The sequence below is a fragment of the Stenella coeruleoalba genome (assembly GCF_951394435.1).
Source record: "Stenella coeruleoalba genome assembly, chromosome: 18".
Lineage (NCBI taxonomy): Eukaryota > Metazoa > Chordata > Mammalia > Artiodactyla > Delphinidae > Stenella > Stenella coeruleoalba.
In genome coordinates this window covers 4,674,477-4,692,614 of record NC_137164.1, presented here as the reverse complement: position 1 = coordinate 4,692,614, position 18,138 = coordinate 4,674,477, and the positions used below count along the sequence as shown (strand labels likewise).

At 43.2% G+C, this 18,138-nt stretch overlaps 1 protein-coding gene across 2 annotated transcripts in view; it reads left to right on the top strand.

Annotated features, from left to right (window-relative positions):
* The window catches only part of USP12 (ubiquitin specific peptidase 12), a 77,892-nt gene that overhangs the window by 16,172 nt on the left and 43,582 nt on the right, over positions 1-18,138 (top strand). The gene's annotated exons all lie outside the window — the stretch shown is intronic.

Sequence of the window (18,138 nt, the reverse complement as noted above, 5' to 3'; positions counted from 1 at the left end):
AAACCCTGGCGCGTCAGCACTTCCCACCAGGGAGTAGGGCCTTCTCTTTGTAGTTTTGAATTATACTTACCTCTTTCTTAATTTAGGTTCTAGTGAAAAAAATTAACCTTTAGATTAAAAGTTACACACATATTCAATGAAGGAAATCATATTTTTAAATAGTTCACATTAATATTTTCAAATCAGATTTAACATTAGTTTTTTCCCCTTAACTTCTTTGAATCCTCTTCCTTTTTAATTGGAGTGCTTACAGAAGGCTTTAGTGGAATTCCTGTGTAGTGTTTTGAAGTTATGTAGTAATCTGTAGTTTTAGTACGTTGTTTTGGCTGAATACTCACTGTCAGCTGACATGGAAATAATTGTGAAATCTTCCAATCTCTTGTTGGAGCAAATGAACATTTTGCAATTAAAAATTTTTAATTTCAAGTTAATCTTTTAAAATGAATCTGTTATAGCTAGATATAGCTTCATTTACGTATGAAGAAAGAGTAGTATTAGTCAAATTTCCAGTCTCTTAAGGATTCAAAGTGCTAATTTTGGTTTTGTTATCTATAAAATTAGGATAATATCTAAAAGGGTTGTTTTGAAGATAAAATAGATTATATATATCAAGTACCTAGTATCGTCCTTGGCCCATTATAGATACTTAATAAATGGTACCTCTTATTATTATTATAATATTATTGTAGCTTATATTGCCTATGGGGACATAATAAGCCTTAAAAATTATTTGTTTGATTAATATACCTTGTTGATATAGATCAAGATTTCATAATCTAAAACTTTTGACTCTCTATATGTTTTCATAACTATACTGATTTGCTTAACATATAAGTATAAACCTCAGTGAATTTTCAGATTAAATACACCTGTGTACCAGCTCCAATATTAAGAAACAACATCATCAGCACTTCTGATGCCACTGTCATGTTCCCTCCCAGTCACTACCCACCATCTTCCCACCATCTTCTCTTTCATGGGACAGTGCAGGAGTTTCTCTATTTTTTCTCTGTTAGGCCCTACCAAAAACATACTGTATGTATTAAAAGAACTAGTCTGTTTTTGAGATTAGAATTATGTTAGATGAGAAACTTTAAATGGGCTTCGTAAATAGCTTTTTACGTTGCATATTGTGATTTTTAATGAAAGTACACTAGTAATATGTTTTGCAAGTAGGAAGTGAGCTTTTAATTTGTATTTTACCTTATTATAGGGTAATTAGTAGAACCTTTTTGAGGGACAATAATCCTAGAATATCTTTTTCACTGTCACTTGTACATTGATGGTGAACAACAAAGGCAGAACTTCAGTTTCCTTTTCTGTAGGGATAAGTCAAGTTTGTATACTCCGTCCTTAGCATAGTACCTAGTACACATTAGCCATATAAGAAATTGTTTTTAAATTAAATATCGGAATCAGTATAGGCAAGTACTTGTGTATGACTTTACCTGCATTTATTTATATCCTACCATGTAAGATAATTTAAGGTGGGCCTTGCATGTTTAGAATTGCTGTGGGAAAACTGTCTTTCTAAAGGAGTTTCAGACATTAAGTTTATCTAAGAACGACAGTTTTTGAAACAGCTTTATACACGTGTGTAGCATAAGCTGTAGGAAATTTATCACAGCTGTAGGAACGTAGGGTCTATCAGCGTTACAGGAACTAATCATACTGCATTCAGATGTAAGCGAAGGCGCTCCGTTAAGTGTGTCTGCATCTTAAATGTTATATTTTTATCTGTATGCTGAACTTCTTTGCCGAAGAAATCATCAGTCTGGGAAAAGTCCAGCAAAATGTTAACAGTAATAGTTAGAGATGTGTAGTGTATTCGGTAGGAGCAAACTGAAAAGAATAAGGTGACTGTGCCTGGCAAGATAATGATTAACATATAGAATGTGAATACAAGGCTGCGGGATCATTTATTGTCTCACCTGGGGCCCTTTGGAAGTGAAGGGTGTGCCGTGGCACCTGGCATACTGTCTCAGGCAGGGCGGGGCGGCGGCGTCCTGCTGCAGAGTGAGCATGGATTATCCTAGAGTTCTAGAATCATGATTTCTTTAAACTCAAGAGAAGGAATAATAGCACAACTAAAGGGGCAAACACGATACAAAATGTGGCAAATGTAGAGCTTTGGAACTGAAAATAGTCACAAATTTAGCAGCTTAAACCAACACACATTTATCATATAACAGATCCACTGCCAGTTGAGGCTGTGATGAGAACTGAGCTCTGGCCGACACACTGATTGCAGCCTTGCAGAGGGCAGGGCTGAGTGAGGGCCCTGGCTTTTGGCTGGCTGTTAGCGCTGAGAGATTGCCTACAGTTCCCTCTCCTCCATGGAACCTGTCCTCCGTGTAATCCTCTCCTCCATGCGGCGCCCTCTCTGCCAGGGGATGGGCTGTCTCACAGCACTGCAGCTTGTTTCTTCGAAGCCAGAGAGCAAGCCTGGGAGCAATGCAGACTCTTCTACAACCACAGAATTGTCGTCCCGTGACGTTGTCGTATCCTGTTGGTTGGAAGCAAGTCTTGTCGTATCCTGTTGGTTGGAAGCAAGTCCCTGGCCCTGCCCACACTTGAGGAGAACGCTTTAATTCTGTCCACCACAATGATGCGTTCACAATCAGTGAGAAGTCTCAGTCTGACTGAGGTTTAATTCTTGCTTTGTGTGGTAAACATCTTACTTGTGATTATATTATGTGGAGGGGCTGCCTCTTTCTGAACTAATCAGTTATCTGTGTCACTTATTTGGCAGTTAATCGTGTTTTGCATTTTGTTTTAACCAAGCGTAGTCTCTTTTTATTACAGAAAAACAGACATCTATAAGGTAGATGCATAGTATCATGTGCTGCCGTGCACCTATCCACTGGCTGCGGCCCAGAGCACCTCTTGACCAGCCAGTGTCTCCTTCCGTCCCACCTACTGTAAACCTCCCGGATTATTTTGAGGCAAATCCCGGGTATCGCTTTATTATCGAAATATTGTGTGACTTAACGTTTTATGTGCTGGATCCTGGTCTTCCTCTTCTGTACTGTATGTTCCCTGCGGATGTGGACTGTCTAGTCCTTACCTTGCTTTGTCCTCGTGGTGCCTAGTGGGTAGGCAGCTACACACATGTGCGCAAAGTCATTTCAGAATCCGCCGGCGGTGGGACCTCGCCTGCTCTTCGCAGTTGCTTTTCACGTGGACCTGTGTTGGGGAGACAGTCCCCTGATAACATAGCTCCGCAGTAACTCCGGCCTCTGGTGGGAAGAATTCTAGCCGGAGTTCTGCCTGACTTGTAGACGGAAGGAACCCCGTGAACACAAAGCTCGTGGGTTCCGGGTGGGGCGTCTCACCCAGCTCGACAGTGAAGGAAGCATGTTTCCTTCGCCCCCCTCCCCAGCTTGCTCTGGCTGCGCATGTGGACATATGGTCGTATCCTATGTAGAAAACAGCAGATATCTTAGGATTTGTGTATTTCGTAGACCTCGATGTTTAAGCGTTTGAATATGTAAATGTTTAGGGATGCGGCTGATGTAGTAAAGGGTTACCTATATTTAATTTGTAAGTTTTGTTACCCATAGAGATCTGAGATAAAAAGTAAATTGTGAATGTTTTCGTTCATTTTATGATGTAATTTGATTCATCTTCGGATTGTTCGTAGGCATCTTTAGCAGCAGCGTTTTGTTCTCGATACTTTTGTGACATCCGGCGCAGTTGGTCCGAGCGCGTCATCTCTCCTTTCGTTTAAGTGCGTCTATCCCTACGGGCAGCACTGCTAAATTGGTCTTGAAGCATTGGTGGGTACTGTGGCTTGGAATGGCATATCTGTTCATGGAGTATTGACCACTGGTTTTTGCTTGCTCGTTTGCCGGTGTCACCATATAATGTATCAGTGATTGCTGACCTAGTCTACCCTTTATGAAAGTGATTTGAAAGGCGCCTTTGTTATAACATCCATCACGTACTATAATGAGATCGTATCTCTAGCATAATTAATACATGTGTTCAAATTTCTGACTTCTTTTCTAAAGGAATTGGAATTATCATTTATTGGGGTTGTTTCAGACTTCCTCGGATAACCCTTTGTTGTTCAAAATGAAGTAATTGTGAGAGTGTTGTTTGGTAATAGGAGAGACTCTAGGGGACCGGGATGGAAAGAAGCTTCCTCTTCTCTGAGGGTGCCCCGTCTTTTTGGGCAGGTGATGTGTGCATTCTCACCCTGGACTCACTGAACTCTTACTTCTCCCTCCTCTTGGACTGAATAGGGGAGACCTTTTTTTCCCCTTTTGCTGTGTCAGTTTCAGAATGTAACAGAAGATGAGTCTAGATGGCAAGCCAAATGTGATAAAGAAATTTTAGAAATTGAATTGCTTTTGGTCAAAGCACGTCCCTGGACATTGCCTCCAAGTTCTGTCCCATGGGCCTTCAGCAACCCTATAAAGAGAGCTTCTTTAGTCCTTTTTGTCTGAGTGTGCTGACACATTTCAGTTATATGTATGACTAGTAAAATTATTTTTTATAAATTAGAACAAGTTTGAATATTTTTCTGAAGTAGATAATTGATCTATAAATTTCTCATACGTTTCTATATGTCATATTGAAGAGAACACTGTTGGAAATTATTGCTGGGAGCAGTGGTCTGACTGAAACAGCCTTTGGTGTGGGCTGCGCGTTTCTGCTGAGATTGATTCAGCACCAGAGGGGCTCTTTCCATTACTGTAGGTGTTTATTAGTAAAGTTTTTTATATGATTTAGATAATATATTCTGTGGAGAGTAGACTCCTTGAAGTAATACACTTGTTAAAATAAGAACTCCTGTTTTATAGGAAATCTGTCCTAAAGGACCCTGAGGCCAGTCTGTGCACATCCACCTCTCAGGCAGTGTCTGTGGGAGTAACAGAAAGATGTGTCTGCACGCGTGTGCTGAGTGCCTGCTCGTGCTTAGTTCATTAAACTTCAGCAGAGGTAGAGGGTAAATGGTGCTACCGATGGACCAGATCTTTTTGAGGAATTCCTAGAGGATTGGAAAGTAGTGACAGGAAAGAAAAGAACCACTGAACAGAACAATTGACTGTGGTCCTGCCAGGAGAGCCCTCGTGGAAGCTTGAATTTGGCGCCTGCCGTTCACGGTTGGCGTGTGGCTGTGATGCCATCACCATGGTAATCGCTGGAAGAGCTGGCTCAGGGGAGCCTTCTCTCTTCCTGTTCACACAGAGTAGCTGGCACGTGGGGTCAGGCCAGAGACGTGGTCTTTGCAGAGAGCGGGTGACCTCCTGTCTGGGGGGCGGATAGGCCATTAGGGCTCAGGAGTGGAGAGATCGGGGAGGGGCGTGTGGTGGGCCGGTGTCCCTGCAGACGTGGGGCTGGGATGCAGCCACCCTCAGCCACGCCCCCTGGTACTCGGCCTCCCTACTCCTCCAAGCACCCGCTTCCTTGGAACTGGGAACCAGCGCTTTCAGGACAAATGCGGAGGAATCCCAGCCAGAGATACCGATGCTGGTCATCTTTCATTCACGAGTCAGAACAGCTAAGCAAGGATTTCCAGAAACTTAAGGAAAAGCGGGAGCTTGGAAGAGAACAAGAAACTTGGTTCTCCTTTAAGTGGCAGTAGTTTAATGATCAAGGGCCACATTTCTGTTCCTTCGCTTTGTTCTTTTTGGCTTTCCTGTACCGCCTTTTGTTGCAGTGATGATATTTTCTTTGTTTTCTGGCAGTCACCTGTAAAGCCTTTCGTGTGCGTAACTAAGCTTTTCTTACGTCGAAGTTGTTCAGCACCTTTCTCCCCTTCTGCTTCGAGCCAAGCTCCTGAGCGGCGTTAGCTGCCCCCTGGGCCGCTGTCCATGGAGCTCTTGGGTTTTGAGTAAAGGGTGGCAGATCTAGTTGTCACTACAGAAGCAAATGTAAGTGTTACGGTCCCTGCGTAGGTAAACAAGTGGAGGAAGGAGGGAGGGAGAGGCAGAGGCAGCTGGTTTCATAGCGGGATTTAGTCCTTTATGAAGTTGGTTAATCTAGCTAGAGATTTAAATGTAGAATTACTAGATTCCCTAAAGCAGTATTAAATCTAATGATTTGTAATAAAAATTAGGAGGTGAGGTGGGGAAGGAGAGTTGGAGGGGTGTGTGTGTGCCCGTTTTTCATTTGCAGGGCAGATTTAAAGCTGTTGATGAGATAACGATTATTTACAGCTGTGATAATAACCACCTAGAGCTGAAACCAAGCTGGTCCCAGCCGGTGTCTCTGGGGAAAGGACCTGAAGGGAGGAAGTGGCAATTAACACTTAGGTTTTACTCTCTACCCTCCACAGTTTGCATTGTTTTTCAGTTTGTGAACCTGCAGTATTTATTAAATAAAAGTGTTACACAAGGCATACAAAAGGGATCTGATGCTGGTTCTAGTCTTTACTACAGCTGTCCAGAGGGAGCTAACTTCAGACTTTTGGATAGATTAAAGAGCTGTGGGGCTTCCCTGGTGGCGCAGGGGTTGAGAGTCCGCCTGCCGATGCAGGGGACACGGGTTCGTGCCCCGGTCCGGGAGGATCCCACATGCCACGGAGCGGCTGGGCCCGTGAGCCATGGCCGCTGAGCCTGTGCATCCGGAGCCTGTGCTCCGCAATGGGAGAGGCCACAAAAAAGAGCTGCGTATTTTCCTTCTACCTACACAAGTAGCTTCCAAAACAAAGTACAAGTAAAGTACTTCACTGTCTTCTATTGGAATTTTCCATTGTGTTGATCAGTTTGCTAAAACGATCACTTAGGAGAATTTGAGTGACTGATGCTTCTAATTCCTTTACGAAGTGAAGTTTCACCCTCGTTGTTTGATTTCCACACCTGTGAGCTCGGCAGAGTAGGTGTTTCCCTGTGTTAAAAGGTGAGGAGACCAAGCCGGCTACAGTGACTTGTTCATGGCTCATGAAGCGGTGCGGAGCTTGGGCTCAGACTCTGTCCCCGATTCCGGGCCCCCGCTGGTCCCGCTGCCTCCGCACGGGAAGTTTATAATGTCGCCAAACTCAGGTTCCCACGCTGATTTCTCCCTGCATTCTGAAAATTGTATTCTAGTTGTATTTAAAGTATGTAAATCTGTGTTTATTTTAAAAGATGAATTTTACTGCAGTTCTTAAGAAGGGCCACGCATGAACACTGGGTGTCATTCAGCCTCTTGCAGTTTCAGCAGCTGGAGGACACTTACTCTCAGCCCTGCTGAGCGGATCTTTTCTCAGACATAGGTGCGTCCCAGAATTTTCCTGATGTCTTTGTTTTGCACTGTTGTAGCTTGGTGAATCAAAGCAGTTGAATGTAGATGTTGTTTGCTTCAAGGATTAACTTATCTTTTTGGGCTTGTGACACTAAACAAGCTGCACTTGGCCTTATCTGATCCCTGCAGTTATGTTTTTCACCCAAGAAATTTTGGATTTCAGCAAGTGACTTGCCCTCCAGGAAAACGATGGTGGGAAAGGAAGCGTCTTTATTAACTCTTGTTTTGGGATCCCAGTGTAGCATCCTTGACCCTTGATCACCTAGTCTTTTTCTTTTTTTCTTAAAATTGTGGTCAAATATATATAACATAAAATTGGCCATTTTAATTTTACGTGTAGATTTCAGTAACATAATTACATTCAGCATATTGTGCAACCGTCACCACTATCTAATTCCAAAATGTTTTCATCACCCCAACTGGAAGCTCTGTAGCCGTTCAGTAAAACTCCCCATTCCTCGCTGCCCTCCCTGTCTGCAGACTTCACTGCCCTCTAGTCTGCTTTCTTTTTTTGTTTTTTTTAGTCTGCTTTCTGTCTTCTGTGGATTTGTCTGTTGTAGGTATTTCATGTACGTGGAATCATACACTGTTTGTCCTCTTATGTCTGGCTTATTTCACTTAGCATAATGTTTTCAAAGTTCATGCGTGTTGTAGCATGAGTCCGTACTTCATTTCTTTATATGGCTGAATAATATTCCGTTATATTATTCCACATTTTGTTTATTCCTCTCTTGATGGACATTTGGAGTTGTCTCAGCCTTTTGGCTGTAATGACTAATGCTGCTGTGAACACTGACACACAAGTGTCTGACTTCCTGTTTTCACATCTTTTGGATATATACCTAGGATTGAAATTGCTGCGCCAGATGGTAACGCCATATTTAATTTTTGGAGGAACCACCAAATTTCTTCACATCCTCACCAGTGCTTGTTATTTTCCATTTTTTTCCCCTGGATTCCGGCCATCCTGTTGGGTGCGCAGGGGTACGTTGTGATTTTGGTTTGCATTTCTCTAATGAGTCGTGATACTGAGCATCTTTAAACGTACTTATTTGCCAGCTGTATATCATCTCTGGAGAAATGTCAATTCAAGTCATTTGCCCACTTTTTAATTGGGTTGTTTGCTTGTTCTTGAGTTGTTGGAGTTCTTTACTTTGGATATTTATCCCACTTGGTCAATAATTCCTTTAATATGTTGCTGAATTGGGTTTGTTGGTGCTTTGTTGAGGTTTTTGCATCTACTCGTAAGGAATACTGCCTGTAGTTTATAGAGTCTTAGTCTGGCTTCAGAGTCAGGGTAATGCTGGTTTCATAAAATGAGTTAGAAAGCGTTCTCAATTTATCAGAAGAGTTTTACAACCCCTGGTCGTAAGTGTTCTGCAGTAGTTGATGCTGAGGCTTTTTCAGCTGAATGGTGTTGGTGGAGGGGCTGACCCCTGGAACTTCCGGCTCTGTCCTTTCTGTGACATCATTCCACTCTGAGTGATGTTTTGGACAGGACTCCACGTGGTACCAGCTGCAGTCAGTTCCTTTCTATATTTGACAAAACTATTTAAGTTTGATGATAATTTTAGTTTTTATTACAGTTAGCCCCTAGAATCCGGAGTATGAACTCTGTTGTTATAGTAACAGAATAAGTCAGTCAATAATTTACATAATTTTGATTTCACTTCGACTTAATAATACCTTTTAACTCTATGGTGATTTTCCTCTCAGGAATCTGAGGGACTTTACAAATAATTCACTTTACTGTAACATAGGATTTGGGGAAAATAGAGGTGTTCATGTTTTCTAAAGTGGAAGAGCATTGCCCCACACTTTCTGATTGAGCACCACCGCACAGGTCAGGCATCCAAGTCAGGTGTCTGAGGGTTGGCCTGGTACCAGTCCAGGGCCCCTTGTTTTTGATAGAGCTGAAACATTTGGTAACACAGAATGTTAAAACTGTCAAGAATGTGGTAGAAAGGGCTTAAAATGATGAAACATTTCTTGTAATTTTTTTTGGCCATGCAGGTGAATCTCTGCATTGAAAGGTGTGCAGAGATGCTGTGAAAACCAAACCTTGCCCCCTTTTTTGGTCGTAGGTATGGTGCCAGTGATGGAGTTCAGATATAGCCGTGTTTTAAATGTTTAACCGTCCATGAAGGTATTTTGTGAATTATTTGGCGTTGGTAGAAGGGTTGGATTTGTAAAATTCATTGTGCCCATTCAGATCATTAAGTATGTTTGGTCATGTTGGAGAATTTTCTTTCTGATGTTATTGTTAAGCTAAATGTGAAGGAGTCACAGAGCAATTCTTGCTGAAGATGCCCAGTGTCGCCGCTGTTACTTCGGCGGAGATGAATTCACGAGATGTTTTCAGTAATTCCTCGTCTCGTGATCACATACAGGTCAAAGCATGGGTTTTTTGGTTGTGGCACCGGGTCAGTGCCAACACTTTTCCATTCCTTGACTGACTTCAAAGATTTGAAGTGAATCTATGTCTTTATTCTCTTCCTATAAATATTCTCTGTAAGTAACACACATTTAGCCACGAATTATATAAACAAACTTTTCGTTGGAGATACTAGGTCAGGTAATTTGAAGGTTGTAGCTTTTAGCTCACGTCTGATAGGAACATTGAGTTTTAGTGGATATTTGAATTTTTAGAGGTTAAAATTATATGCCTGTTGTTTTTGGTTTGGTCGTTAGTCGTTGATTTACAGTAGTGATGCAGATGTGTAATTTGTTGCTTAGCTTCTGTTTTTTTTTTTAATTTTTTGCGGTACGCGGGCCTCTCACTGTTGCGGCCTCTCACTGTTGCGGCCTCTCCCGTTGCAGAACACAGGCTCCGGACACGCAGGCTCAGCGGCCATGGCTCACGGGCCCAGCCCCTCCGTGGCATGTGGGATCTTCCGGGACTGGGGCACGAACCCGCGGCCCCTGCATCGGCAGGCGGACTCTCAACCACTGCGCCACCAGGGAAGCCCTAAGCTTCTGTTTTTTACATGGCATGTCTGTACATGTATCACTTTTAGGTGAAAAGGATTACATAAGTGCCGACTTCTGAGTAACTTTAAATTTTCAGTCTTTGGCCAGTGGTTAATCATAGAACTGAGTTTTCCCGAAGAGCTTAGATGAGGAATTTTACACGTGTAATATGTGCTTATGGTGGCAGTTGAAGGACAAAGTAAGCTCCTTTAATTTCTTCTGGGAAGAATCCTGGGGGCGGGGTGTGGTCAGGCGGGTAGGAGGGAGGATGAGACATACACACACCTACCGTTGGACAGTGAACTTGTACGGTTTCCCCTTCTTTGAGGAGCTCACGGAGATGGCTTCCGGAGGACCTGCCTCGGGCCCTGCCTCGTGCGCTGGCCTCGGGCTCTGACCTCCCTGCGCGGCTGAGTGTTGCTGGCAGCGCAGCCCGTCTCGCCAGGGTGGCTCTGCCCCGTGTGGCCGCTGCTTCTCAAAAGCACTCGCAGCCCCTGTGATCTGCTGCAACAGGGCAGCGCCGTCTTAGGTCCGGGCCAGTCCCGGGGTCCTTTGTCCTTTCTGTGGAGCCCGTTTTAACTCTGATGGCAGAGTTACAAGCAGAGAAGACCACTGTGGCGGGCCTAAGATTCTTAGAATGACTGTCCTGAGTGTGGGACCCCCAGATCCTTCGGCAGTCACTGAGGGAATTTCAGGTCTTCGAGGGGTCCAGCCCAAGGTGGGAGTAGGAAGGGGCAGAGGGACTGCGTGTTCAGCGCCTTCTGTGCCAGGCTTCGCTCTGAACGCCTCCTGTCCATTTGGTGGAAACAGGCCACGGAGGGGCTGTCGTTTGCCCTGTTTGGGAGATGGGAAAAGTGGGGTTCGGGGTGAAATAGCTTGCCCTAAATTCACACCTTCAATGTGACTCTATATTGCTACTGTTTTAGAATTGAAGCATTTTAGGTTTTCAGTAGGTGCCACACATCTGGTCTCTCTCACCTGGCTGGTGAGGAAAGTGAGCAGTGGTTTGCAGAAGGTGACGCCGCTTAGTTGTTCACGTGTTAGAACCAGGCCAGGAAGGCAGGCCTCCCGGTTTGTGGGCCTCGCTCAGTGCCGCACAGCCTGAGCTGGAGGGGGACGCGCCCTCACTCACGTGCATCAGGGCACGTGCAAAGCGCTGATGAAAATACCTCGGAAGGAAAATCGAGGCTTGGCTTTTTTCGTTCCGTCTGTGAAGCCTTCCCCGAATTCTCCAGCTCTCAGCGTCTTTCCTGTCCTGACACCCTGTAGTGCGTACTGTGTTGTAGCAGAGCAGTTTGGTATCTGTTCTCTCCTGTATAACTTTAGATTTATTTTAAAAATAATTTTCTACCTGTCATCATGAAGAACTAATTTTTTTTCGCCGTGTACTCCCCAGTTGGGTTATGACTTCGGCAGTTTCTCTGTATGCTTTTTAATGTATATCAAAAGTTTTCTGACTTGAACCCACAGTGAAAATTAGCTTTACAGTTAGACCTCATGTATGCATACTGGAATATTGGAACCAAAGTTCCACAAACCGTTGTTTACTCTTGGTAGGGAGATGTACTGTCATCTGTTCTGTTTTACTGAAAAAGACACTGGTGGCTGTGACCCACTGAGTTGTCCTCACCCCGCCACTAATGGGTGTGACTGTTTGAAAATAACGTTCCACAGCATTTGGCACAGGGCTGGGCGGAAGTACTCAGATGCTTACTGATGTTCATCCTTTCTGAAGGACTGCTGCTTTGAGATGATTTTTATGATGCCTGAAACTGAGGGTATGGAAATGGTTTGTTTTTTCATTAAAATGTTTGTTGTCTTTGACTTAGTTTCGGGGGTACAGAGTTTCCTGGGAGAACAGGCATGGACTTTCAGCCTTCTCTTTCTTCTCCGTTTTCTCGTTTAGGAGACAGAAACTTGTTTCTTACATCTTCGTACTTTGGAGTCATCCTTTTACAGCAGTCAGAGGATGTGTTCACATCCTCACGTCAGCTCTTCCTGTGCCTCCAGAACTGTTCTTAGTTTGCTAAGGTCACTTGCTCCTTTGATCATCAGGAAGCCTTTCCTGCCTGTTTTGGCAGTTCTCCTTTGGGTACTGACCTGATCTGACCCACTTCAGTATTAACCTTGGAATGGTAAACACTGGATTCTAAGATATGACTTGAAACACAGAAGTGGGGAAAATGTATTTTCTCATGTTTGTATTAAATACAGATTATCTGCTATAAAGAACTGTAACTATCTAATGTAAAGAAGGAAGTGCCGGCCGGCCGTATCTGTGGGTTCCACATCCGAGGATTGAAAATATTTGGGAAAAAAATTCTGGAAAGTGCCAAAAAGCAAAACTTGAATTTGCTGTGTGTCGGCAACTATTTGCATAGCATTTACATTGCATTGAGTATTATAAGTCATCGAGAGATGACTTACGGCGTACGGGAGGGTGTGCATAGGTTATACTCAGGTACTGCACCACTTCACATAAGGGTCTTGAGCATCCGTGGATTTTGGTACACGTGGAGGTCCTTGGAACCAATTCCCCACAGATACTGAGGGACGACTGTATTCTTGATAAGTATGTTTTCTTGATGGAGATGTTCATCTTTTAGGTTTTCATCATTTTTTTATTTCCTACTAAAATGTATTAAGTACCCTGTCTTCTTAAACAGTATACACTGAACATAATTAGCTTTTCAAAATGATATGTCTTCCTAGATACCATTTTCTACCATAGTCTAGCTTTAGATTGTGGAAGAGATTTCCTTAATTTACTTTCTTGAAAACATTCCCGGGTGTCAGTTTGCTTTTGTGTAATTGTTTCTTTCTCATAATGGCACATGCAGGGCAGTCAGATGTGTGTTTTCCACGGTTGACTGTGTAAACATTATTTAATCAGAAGCAGCTGTCTCCCAAGTGATTTTCTTTTTTCCTATTTGCAGATGGTATCTTCAAAACATAGGTATCCTTATCAACAAATAAAGGGTATCTTTATAGTTTCAACTTGCTCTTCTGCTTGGGTGGTTATTTTTGGCATGATCCAGCGTTCTAAGAATCATACTAGGTAGGTTTAAGGAGGCACTCACTCCATGGCCTGCAAAGTCTTACGTGGGATGATTGTTTCTGAGGATGATGCTGTACTAACTTTCATCCAGAGCCTTGTTAGTGTCTGACCTTTAATAGACTGTGCAACATTTTATCCTTAATGTTTTAATAAGATTGGAAGAGCCAGTAGGTTCACACATTGTTAGAAATGTGGGGATGGAGGTACTATAGAGATCAAGATCTTACATACGAGATAACCCAGGTCCCGAGAGAGCAGCATTTTTTTCTCAAGGTATTACAGCTAGTTAGTGGCATGGCCAGAGCCAGACTCAAGCCTGTAGCTTTGCTAGTTGAGTGCTATTTTTAGTGTACCCTGGTCTCTCTCAGTAGCTCCATAATGGCTCCACTTTTCCATGAAATTCTTTCCGTAAAACAATACTTCCTATTTTTAATAAACCTTTAGTTTCAATTAGTAGCATTATATTGACAGGGATATTGATTTTAAAATATTATCCAATATTAACCTTGTTTCTCAAGCACAGCTATTGAGGTTTTTTTCTTTCTGATTTTATTTATTTTATTAAACTTTTTTTTTTTTAAGAACAGTTTTAGTTTCACAGCAAAATTGAAGGGAAAGTACAGAGATTTCCCATATACCTCCTGCCCGCACGTGCACAGCCTCACCCCTTGTCAACAGCGCCTCCGGAGTGGCACACTTATTACAATTGATGAACCTATGCTGACACATCATAATCACCTAAAGTTCATAGTTTACACTACAGTGTACCCTTGGTGTACTTTCTGTGGGTTTGAACAAACGTACAATGACATGTATTCATCATTATAGTATCGTACAGAGTATTTTCACTGCCCTAAAAATCCTCTCAGCTCTGCCTGTTCATCCCTCCTTCTCCTTAATCCCTGGGAACCACTGTTGTTTGTTGTTTTGAACTGTCTTCATAGTTACCATTGAGTTTTTAACTTTCAATTAATTTTTATATTTAAAAGTTTTATAATTTTTATATTTAGAAGTTTATTTGGTTCTTAAAAAAATCAGCTTCGGCTTTAAATTCTCATCTTTGTTCTTATAATCAAGCTTCTGCTATTTCTTTGCACATATTAAGCATTTGTTTTACATCATGTCTGAAACAGTCCTGGTATTTAATATCTTGAATCTAATTCCGCCATCTGTGCTTCTGCTGGCTTTTACTCGTGGTGCTTTGTTTTTCTGTGTATGTGTGATTTTAGATTGTGAACTCAAATCTCTTGGAGTTTTATTTGTGGGAATTCTTCGTGGGGTGGATTGAATTTGTCTTCTAGAGTGAGTTTGTAATTCTGTTGGTTGCTAGTTGTAGGGTAGAAGAGGGCACTGTCAGCTCAGGACCTCTTTGAATGGCATTTTCTGCCTGATTTTGTTTGTTTGTAAGATCATATAGCATGTGTGAATTTGGGTCACAAGCTTTGATTAGGGCCAGCTTGTGGTTATGACTGTTGGGAAGATATTTATCATCTCCCCCACTCCCACACCAAGGACAAGTCAGGCAGGTTTCGTTGCCATCTCCTTCTGTGGTGCAGGGTTATTTCTCGTTCCCCCTTAGCTGAAGATGTAGCCCTCTTGGGCTCACTGTCATGCTGGGGTCTTCTGCTGGCCTCCCTGTCTTTGGTGGGCCCTAAGCTTCAGCACCTGGTTACGATGTTCTGTTCCATCCAGCTGTCAGAGTAGGGTGCACAGGTCACTAGTGTTGGCAGGTGACCTCCATGTAAAATCTGTCTTTGGCATTTGCTTATCTCCCAGGGTTCTCCCATGGCTTCGTTTTTTGGTTTCTGCAGATTCCTTATTTTCTCACCAGCTCAGTAAATTATTATTGTTTTAATTAAAAAATTCATTCACCTTTTGGTTGTTTTCATCAGGAGGGTCACGAATATCTAATTACTTCTTCTTGATGAATTTGTAGTAATAGGTACTGAGTCTAAAATAATCTTATGTAAGTTACAAAAATGGAGACAGAAGGGTCAGAAAGAATGTCGTCTTCCTTCTGAGCGTGCTGTGTTCTCAGACAAAACAGATGAATCCTGTTCCTCACGAAAGCTTTAGAGCAGAAATTCCTAACTGAGAACACCAACGTTTCTTCCCTTTATCCCAGTAAAGGATCGTGATTTCGTAAAGCATTGTTAATTGCAGTAGGGTCCTATTTCTCAAGTGTGGGGATGCAGGGCTGTTCAGAGCCATTACTGTTGGATGTTGACCTGTTCTAGGCTCAACTGAAATCTTGCGGTGCTTGACTGTTATTTGACATGATAGGGAGTGTCAGCCTTCAATAACATCTTCAAGGGATGATGTTCGAGAACTCTGGTAAACGTACTAAAAAGTGTGTGGCAAGTTTTTGGCTTCGTGGTGGTTTTTCACCAGTTAGACTAACTGTAGTGTTGAAAACACTTAAATTTTAAAAAAAGCACTCATTGGAAACTGGATTGCTTTGTCTACACTTGGCCTTTGTAGTTAGCATTTGGCTAGAGGTAGGCGTGTGCTCTGGTCATTTCTGCAAGAAAGTCTTGAATTCCTTCCGTGGGACTCTCCTCCTGTAGTTCACAGGATCCGCTCTGCGGCGTAATTATGCTGTACTGAGGTATAGTTTACTGTGCTGTGCCTTACTTTAGAAGTGTCGCCAAGCAAATTCCGTCCTCTCTGTACTGTCCGTGTCGATCTGCTGCCCTTGCTGTATCTGCAGCCACAGTCCCTCCCTGTCGAATCGTGTTGCTCGGCACGTGTCGGTTGCCTTAGAATTCCCGGGAGCTTTGTGTTACTACAGTAGCGTCCTCAGAAGTGTCGATAAAAGGGATTGGAAATATGACAGAACGTTAAGTTAGAAGGCACTTTAGAAATTACCTGATCTTCGGCTGTGAAAACCTAAGTTTGTGTAAACGCTTACTTGAAAACCCAGCAGATAAGCTTAGAGCTGGGGGTTTAGAAAATTGCTGAGGAGACTGGCCCTTTTATTTTGCAAATAAACATTCTTAAATTACCAGAAAGGTTAAAGGACAGTGGTCTGCGTTTCCACTTCATCGCACTTAGCCTCCTCCTCAGTCCAGCCTCGTTGGATTGTGGTTCTGCTGGTGGTTCGGCTTTGGGGCAGTACTATGAGGGTTCTTCCAGGGGCCGTGTTGTGGAGTTGGCCAGATTGAGGAGAGGATCTGTTTTTTTTTTAATGAAGCTTCCTCATTTTCTCTTTCCGATTTTTGTTTCCTTCTCTTGTTATTTCTTAGCTATTGCATGGAGCCGGTCATATTTATTAATATTACTGGCCAATGAGAGTAACTTTTCTTCCCCTTGGAATTGAAGGGAAGGGAGAGAAGGGAAGCAGCATTTACGGACAGCGGCTCACGTACAAGGCACAGGCAGATGCTTTCACAAAAGCTTCAGCTCAGTTTATTTGTAGCCGCTCTGTAAGGTGGTTGGTACCATTTCCCTCTTACCCTTAGGGACTTGAGGCACAGAGAGGCTAAGAACTTGAACCGTAGTCAAAACTACCCTGAGGCCAGGATGGGTGGGGGAAGGGCTTTCTGAGCAGCGCCTGGAAGCGTATAGGGACACCAGTGGGACATGGGGTGGTCAGAGCACATGGATCGGTGTTACAGCGGAGAATGCTCACATGGTGTTCTGTTCTTGCTTCATCCCGAGGGCCAGAAATGCTTTCCCCAGGTATGTGTACCGGCATTTTATTGTCCCAAGTACATAGATGCATGAGGTCGTACTTTGGATAATAGCACCTTTTCTTGTCTTTTTTTTGTGTGTGTGTGTGGGAAAGGGGTTATACTCATTTGAATACACCAATATCAGTTTAAATTCTTGCATGTGACTTAGTGATAGTTTTCAATATATGTGAGGAAATTCTGCGACAAGATACTTGAGCTGGCGGGGGCGGAGAGCGGGCTTGTAGCCTTCCACCAAGACGGTTCTCTTCAGTGGATCTTGAAGTTGCTGTAATAACTGAATTTCATGTTGTTATAAAACAGTTCATGGAGAGCCAAATTTAGAAATAAATAGTATCTGTGAACTAGTGATTGTGTCGGGGATTTATAGAAAGCCGAATAGTAATTCCTAAATTAAAAAATACAGACAGTATCGTGTATATATCCAAGTGCTGGATGGCTGGAGGGCATTTTAGAGGAAATGTCTCATTGTGGTGGAACTCGACCACCAACCCACCCGGTCCCTTTCATCAGTACTTACTTCAGGCCTGGCCCATCAGGAAGTTGAAGAGGCGTCGTCTGACAAAAAGGTCTGGGCTTCCCAGGCTTAGGAAACAGCAGGGGTGGGCTATGGGCACCCGGTGGTGTTGACCGTGGTCGCACCCTTGGGGAGGCATGGTGTGTGTGTCGTGTTGTCGTCTTGTGTGCAGCTCCGCAAGGTGGTGTTGGGCTGTCTTGTGAGTAGTATCAGTTGTATTTGTCTGGTAGGGTGTGTTCTTGGGAATTTCCAGGTAGACTGATGCAGAGTTACTGTGTTCTCAGAATTGCTTTTACTTCCCTTTCAGGCTACGTCTTGAGCCCATTTGCTAGTGTGTGCTGGTACTCAGGGCCTGTGTGCTGCCCACCACTTCCCCCGACTCCCTGTCCCTTTTCCTTCAGAGACCTCAGATGCACAGAATTGAGTCGGTCGTATTCCTGAGACCATGACACACAGTTACTGTCTGGGCAAGGCCCCTCTTTCGTTGGGCTTTATTTTATTTTTTCCTTTTTGTCCTTCACCCTGCAGTTCCACATCCCGGCCCTCTTCCAGCCCCACTCAAGTGTGTTTCATGTACATTCTTTCAGCCCGTTTGCCATGTACTGTTTTATATATATATGTGGATCTCGTTTTTACTTTGTTTACTTAATATTATGTTTTTGACAAGT